This window comes from Mycteria americana, chromosome 1 (assembly GCF_035582795.1).
Source record: "Mycteria americana isolate JAX WOST 10 ecotype Jacksonville Zoo and Gardens chromosome 1, USCA_MyAme_1.0, whole genome shotgun sequence".
NCBI classification, from domain to species: Eukaryota; Metazoa; Chordata; class Aves; order Ciconiiformes; family Ciconiidae; genus Mycteria; species Mycteria americana.
Window position 1 is genome coordinate 151,562,733 of NC_134365.1, and position 6,734 is coordinate 151,569,466.

A 6,734-nucleotide genomic window follows, 5' to 3' on the forward strand; every position below is an offset into this window, starting at 1 on the left:
GTAGTTACTGCCTCACAGTGAGATTCATCATAGCTTCCTGCTGTGAAAGGACACATGTAAAACAGCAATAGAAATGTTGAGGAAGGGTGCAACTCTTAATTTCCGACTTTCTGGGGTGCAGGCACATAACTACTTCCATAGGAAACTGCCTGAAACACCTCCTAAAATTTGGCAACTCATTTCTGTGTAAATTGCATGCAGGGATGTCATTCCTTCAAAGCACTGCAGGAAACATTAATGGTATTGGCCTGGCTTTCTTAACAATTGTAAGAAAAGTTTAGAGCAGTCATCAAGGATGTGAGGAACTTGGATGCACCTTCTTGTACCTCTGATGGTTCTAGTTATCTTGCCCTACTTGCAGGGACGTGGATTCATCACAACTTGAATCAGTATCATGACTCGATTTAAAAATATTGTACCTTCCCATATCTTTTACCTATTTTATCCAATGTAGATTTAATGTAAGATATTGCAGAATGGGATACATGAAACAGAGTGACCCACTCACAGTCATACTGAAGCTGTCTCTTCCTTTCTGTGATGCTTTGTAGAGTGTCAAAGTCCTGAACACAGAGAGGGTATGAGGCACGGTCCAAATGGGATATACGCCCTGCAGCTTTGTTCATCTGAGTGGCTGCAAGTCTATTGTGTGTTCCTGCAGATGCGTGTTGCACCAGATTGTGCTAATAGAAATGGGAGGGAGACGCTGTAGTTTTCATTACCTCCCACACAATAAATAAGCAGAGTGTATGATATAATCCCTGGGTACGTAGAAATGTATAGATATAATGGCTCATAAAGAAGATTGTTCTTGTTGGTTTATTAGAATTCCTGTTGAAGCTGTTGCTGGGATGTGGGCTGCTTCTGTCCTTAGGTCAGAAGGGTCGTTACCGTCATCTATCTCTTCATGAGCTTAGTATAGCTCATGTGGAATGAATGACTTAGTGATGCCTGTGTTCAGAGTGGTTTGATTTCATCCATGTTTAGAGGACTTGTACTCTCTACAATCTCTACTCAGGTTTTACATAAGCCAACAACGTGTCCTTGCTGCAAAGAAGGTGAGTGGTATCCTGGGCTGCGTTAGGCAAAGCATTGCCAGCAAGTTGAGGGATGTGATCCTTCCTCTCTGCTTAGCAGTGGTGAGGCCACACTTGGGGTGCTGGGTCCAGTTCTGGGCTCCCCAGTAGAAAAGAGACATGAACATACTGAATAGAGTCCAGTGAAGGGCCACTAAGATGATGAAGGGGCTAAAGTATCTGTCCGATGAGGAAGAGCTGAGAGAGCTGGGACTGTTCAGCCTGGAGAAGAGAAGGCTCAGGGGGATCTTTTAAATGTATATAAATACCTGACGGGAGGGTGGAAAGAGGACAGAGCCAGGCTCTTTTTGGTGGTGCCCAGTGACAGGACCAGAGGCAATGGGCACAAACTGAAACACAAGAGGTTCCTTCTGGACATCAGGAAACACTTTTTTACTGTGAGGGTGACCGAACACTGGCACAGGTTGCCCACGTAGGTTCTGGAGTCTCCAGTCTTGAAGATACTCAAAAGCTGCCTAGACATGGTCCTGGGCAACTAGCTTTAGGTGGCCCTGCTTGAGCAGAGGGGTTGGACAAGGTGACCTCCAGAGGTGCCTGCCAACCTCAGTCTGTGATTCTGTGATTTGTGGCCTGATTTACTGTAGTATTAAGATTAAAGTGGTCATATCTCAAACTAGTTATTCCAGGCCCCCTTTTAGTCAGTGGAGAAAAAAAAAAAAAAAAGAAAAAAAAGTAATTGCGCTTTTAGGGCGTGATTCATTGCACATTGAAGTAGTCATCCAAAAATAGGTCAGATGGACTGTGGCATAAAAGTGCCAATATGACTGTAAAGGAAACCTGAGGTGACCAGCTTAATTGGAGACAGCTACCCTGCAGCTGTCTAGTGTTAGGTAAGATGAATGCCAGCCAAAGATTTAATGGACAAGGTGTACTATACTCTGTATGTCTGCCCAGCACGCTGCTGACAATTGATCGTGTAGGTGCAATGGATAACATTCTGCCCAGCCGGGGAGGATGGACAGGATGAGGATCTGAATCAGCGGGTGAGATACTCCATCGCTGTTCAAAATGTTTTTCTTCAACAGTAAATGGGCAGTGAGGTCTCAGAAGGACTCAGCTCTGAGGCAGCTGCTGAAATTGTTTCTTGGTGTGTAGTAAGACATGCAGCCAGTTCTAAAAGGCTGTTTTTAGATCATGGACATATCTGCCAGCACAGATAAGGAGCTGCCTGCCAATTCCAAACGTACATACGCGACATTTACTCAATCACACACAAACATAAACAAGCAAATAAACAAACTCCCCCTCCCATAAACTAATCAAGCTTTTTCTCCTTCAGATGGAAAAGGAAGAAAGAAACAGCCTGCTATTGTTTTGGTTTGTTTTTTTCTTCTTTTCTATTTTTAAATACAAGGAGGGGCTCAGATACTATATTGAAGCTGGAACTATTTAGATACATAAATAAAATATGCAGATTTAGGAGTTAGTTTAGCCCTATCTATCTGGAAATAAACGGAAATAAAATCATAAAACTTTTGTCAGCTTTGTTAAGTGAGATTGGAATCCACCCATTATGTGGGGGCCTTCAATCTTCACACTATGAATCAACAAAATGAATGTTGGGCTTAATTGGCCAAATTGGTTGTATATTACAACTGATTTAAATATTTCATTGTCATTATAGTAGGGATAAGTTTGGCTAAGTCACTTTGCTTTTAAAATGCCAGTCTTTCTGTAGAAATTTAGGAGTTTTGGAAGGAGTTGGGGAATGACCTTGTTTAAGATTCAGAATAATGATTGTTTTGGCTTGATAAGCCGGCCCTATTTTCCTTGCCTTGAAACTTTCTCCCTTATATTGAGGAACCTTCAGAGTTTAATTTAATTGAAGAAGAAGTGCCCTGACACTTTCTGTGAGTATTCAAGTAGTGGATAACAGGAATTTTTAAGCTGACATAACAAGTCTTAACATGGCTTCTGATTCATTCCTGACATAGCTGGGCATAATACTGGAGATGTTAGAGTATTTCGAAGATAGCACTGCTGGAGAATGTGCCATAAATATAAAAGAGAATAATTAAATTAGATCCTCTCAGGATGAACATGCTAAACTGAGACCAGACTGCATGTACAGTGTATTAAAAATAAATACTTGTACTGCAAAGGCAGTGATTCAGCTGTCATTTGAATTCAGTGAAACTTTTCATGCAAACTGATTTCAGTGAAGCTACTCATGAGAGTAAGTTATTTTCATGCAGAAATGGGTTCACGGAGTCACTGATGTGTTTCTGATGTGAAGCCAGGTAGGTGCAATAAGACTGAAACCAGCCATTTTATTTCTTTTATTATTTGTGGTTCAGTGGCTGAGTCAGGTGGCTGGAGTTCTCTTTTTACTTCTGATGTAAAGTTGAAAAAGTCATTTCACCATTGTGTGCCATAGTTTCCTTAGTTACAGGTATGGATAGCAGTGTATAACCATCTCTGAAAAGAGCTTTGAGATTTGTGGACTGAAGCATGAGAGTGAAAAAAGTTTTATTATTTTCACTGTCAGAATTCACCAAACTCGGGTTTGTCCTCTTTTGCAGTAGTCATACAAAGCGCTGTGTGCTGGTTTTGGCTGGGGTAGAGTTCATTTTGTTTATAGTAGCTATGTTTTGATTTGTGCTGAGAACAGTGTTGATAATACAGGGATGTGTTAGTTGTTGCTAAGTAGAGCTTATACTAAATGAAGGACTTTTCAGCTTCCCATGCTCTGCCACGTCCACAAGAAGTTGGGAGGGGAAACAGCTGAGACAGCTGACCCCAGCTGGCCAAAGGGCTATTCCATACCATATGACGTCATGCTCAGTATATAAAGCTGGGGAAGAAGAAGGAAGGGGGGGACGTTCGGAGTGATAGCATTTGCCTTCCCAAGTAACCATTACACGTGATGGAGCCCTGCTTTCCTGGAGACGGCTGGACACCTGCCTGCCCATGGGAAGCAGTGAATGAATTCCTTGCTTTGCTTTGCTTGCGTGCATGGCTTTTGCTTTCCCTATTAAAGTGTCTTTATCTCAACCCATGAGTTTTCTCGCTTTTACTCTTCCGATTCTCTCCCCCATCCCACTGCGGGGGAGTGAGTGAGTGGCTGTGTGGGGCTTAGTTGCCGGCTGGGGTTAAACCACGACATGCTGTCCAACTGGTATTTTGGAGGTTATAAACCTCCAAACCTATAAACCTCCAAACCTCCAACCAAAGGTTATAAACCTCCAAACCTCCAACCTATAATGCTGAAAAATAACATTATTTAAGATGAGCACAATGGTGTTATGTTAAACAGCACATCAGAAGTAATTAAATTTTATCTGTTTTTTTTAATGGCTATCATGAAGAACTTTGTATCATTGATTTTGTTTATGTTGTGACTGTCTGCATCTCTGGATTTCACTGAGTAAAATTTCTTGAGCTTTGGGCCAGTGCTTTCTAAGGCCACCCATACAACAGCAAAATGGTTGGGAACTCTAGCCCGCTGAGTGGGATTCAGTTCCAGCTTAAGACCTTTGCCTTCAGACATCTCCGTGTGAAATAGGGATCTGTGCTGCCGTTAGAGTCGATGGAGGTCTGGTTAAAGTGCCTCCAGAATGACCTGACCAGCTAACGGAGACTGGTTTCAGCTGTGTAAACAGAGGTATCTAGCATCACTTTTAGGTGGTGTGAACCTGGCCTGTAGCTGTCATTCAAGAAAGGTGTGGGCCTCCTCTAAGTCCCTTGTCATACCTGCCTGCCGAATGTAGAGGTCTTAGACATCCTGGAGCATCCGATGGCGGGAGATGACAGTATGGCAACTGTATCCCTCCGTTCAGGCTCCATTCAGTCATCATCACGTAGGCTCCTAGTGCCATCTGAGGTGGTAGAGGGTACCTAAGACCCCTGCGTGGGGCTGGCAGATGCGGTTGAAATTGGGAGAGAAATATGCCCTTCTGGAGTGGCAACTAAAAGCCAGCAGGGTACCCTGGGAACTCGCTGGAGTGAGGTGTCTGCCCGAGTGGTTGAACTGAGCTCTCTGAGTCTAATACAGGTCGTGCTGAACCGCTCTCCAGGCTCCGCTGTCCGTATTGACTAGATTGCTATTGATTATAATGGAAAAACATCTAGCTCATATGAAATTGTCTAAATATGCGCATGTTAGTCCTGAACTGAATCCTACCTTCTTTTTTTTTCTTTTCCTTTTTTTTTTTTCTATTTTGGACACATTAGAATACAATGGAGTACAATATTTCCATTGGTAGGGACCTACAACAATCATCTAATACTACTGCCTGACCACTTCAGGGCTGACCAAAAGTTAAAGAATTACTCTAACCTGCAAGTAATCCTTTTCTAAAATATACCTTATTTTCTTTTATAGCACATTCTATGTGTTCTTTTTCCTGAAGATTTTTTTTTTCCTTTAATAAAGAACAATAAGACATGTTTCCAAACATCACTTTCTGCTATAGCACAGTGAACTGCATCAGTGGCTGTCAGGGAAAGCAAATGTGGCAAAAAGAGTCTGTTTGACTGAAAATTCATTTACTGTTCTGCATACACTGAAACTGTGCAGTGCAAAAAGGGCACAAAATACTACTTGTGCTTGTGCATGAAGTTAGTATAATATCAGGTTTGAATAAAATATGACTTGTAACAAATGCAAATATGGCGTTAGGCAGATAATGTAGTGTTATAAAAACACTTGGGACATCTTGTGTTCATCTGTCTGGAAATGAGGAGAAGTGATAGAAACAGTCTTTTCCTTGCTCTCCTGCAGCACACTGCTGCACTGTCCAAATGGATACTGGCGTATTGGAAGTAGGAGTCCCTCTGGAGACCTAAGTCTGTTGCAATAAAATTCTGTGATGAATGTTTTCTGGAGTAAACTGACTTCATCTTTCTCTTAGTCCCAGCACTTCCCAGCATGGGAAGTCAGTGGAATATTTTCTACTCTGGCGCTAGATAATGCCAGTGGAAATTTATTGTGTAAGGACTGCAGGATCTGGTACATAATGAACTCAACAAATGTCTACAGGAGCATGCCCTGTAATCCACTAGAGATGTTCAGGAAGGCCTGCTTGGCATGAAAAGAAGTTGTTGGAAAAGCCTTTTTCTTGTGCAGTGAGTCCTTGGAGTTTAAATGTGTTACCTCATCACCTTCCAAAATGGTCAAAGCACATGTATGGGAAAGTGACTTCTTTTTTAAAAAGACTGAAGTTTCTTTATCAGGTGCTGGGAGGAATTTTTAGTTGCATGCATTTGTGATATATGCAAATAAGATGCATCTGAATAAATAAAGCAGTTAAATGCTTAGTTTAGTGCTGTTAAAGCTATTACTTTAAGGGTAAGATGTAGATTTTTAAAGCTGACTGGATTTGTAATAAAAGTTAGGATTTTTCAAAGGCATCTCTGCAATTTGGCTACCATGTTTTCAACGTTCCATAAAAAAATCTCAGCCTTCATTTACTAACATGACTTACAGTAACTTTCAAAGTGTTGTGTGTGTTTCCTTCCCCGCTAGCAGCCAAGGAACATTTACCACCAAGCCTGAATTTTGGAAGTCCTTGCTGCTACTACGTGCCCTGTAACGCAGTTCATGTGGCTGGACAGAGCCATTGCATCGCCATTGCCACTGATGTTGATGCACCAGCTGCAAAAATATTTCAAGTCAATCCCTGATTAGTTAGGGGA